The sequence below is a fragment of the Gekko japonicus genome, unplaced genomic scaffold (assembly GCF_001447785.1).
Source record: "Gekko japonicus isolate JY-2015 unplaced genomic scaffold, Gekko_japonicus_V1.1 scaffold15, whole genome shotgun sequence".
In the NCBI taxonomy this organism is placed as follows: Eukaryota; Metazoa; Chordata; class Lepidosauria; order Squamata; family Gekkonidae; genus Gekko; species Gekko japonicus.
Window position 1 is genome coordinate 2,076,110 of NW_015165830.1, and position 1,008 is coordinate 2,077,117.

Sequence of the window (1,008 nt, forward strand, 5' to 3'; positions counted from 1 at the left end):
CTGAACTGCTTCAAGACACACACCCACTCATTCCAAGCAACCCCCTCCCACACTCTGCCATCCACCAATCACACCACACTAGTTTCTCTCAATCATTCTAATCTGCTATCACTGCACTCCAACCAAACATTTAAAGACACACACTCACTAAAAACAAGGAATCATTACAACTACTATCAACCCATCCAGACTAGTACAAAAATTTGAGGTGTTCTGGAGCTGGCTGTAGTCTATTTAATGGGAGAAAGGGAGCATTCTTTGTACTGGAAAGGCAATAGATAAATAGCCTAAATCAATATACAAATGACTTCAGCTTTTACTGATATGTAACATGAAAAACCTTTTGACTAAAAGAAAAGAAACCCTGAGATGTAATTTTCTTAACACTTCTGTTGTTTCTGGTTAACCCATTACTAAAAAAGGTTAAATTAGAGCCCAAGATAATAATAATTAGGTTCAGAGTTTGGAAGCTAAGCTTGAATGGTTGAAAAACTGTAGGGTAGACAAATCCTCACTAGAGTTGTTACATCTGTTGTGGAAAAAGCAGTTGTAGCAGATTGTTTGAGCTGCATTTTCCTTTATTTGTCTACCCTACATTCAAGCCAGCTTCACACATGTATTTACCACACCCAAGATGTTTCCTTATGGCAGTTGCAATTATTTAATAATAGTCTGCTGTGATGGATACTTCTGCATGTGTCAGAGCGTGTTGTTGTTGTTGTTGTTGTTTTCTTTTCAAGATATTGAAGTGTCAAAATGCAGCTGTGAGGATATTTTCCAGTGGTATTTTCATCTGAGTTCAGGTAATGGTGCATGTGGAAGTGTGTTACCTAGTAATCCACCTAGCAAAAATTAAGGAATGTTACAGTAGAATGTTATGTTACATGGAAATATACATAACAAAACCCAGAGAACTGCTTCTGTTAAGGAAAAGCAGATGGGGAGGTGCATTTGGAGCAGAAAAGTGGCAGGGGAAAACTGATTCACACACACACACACACACACACA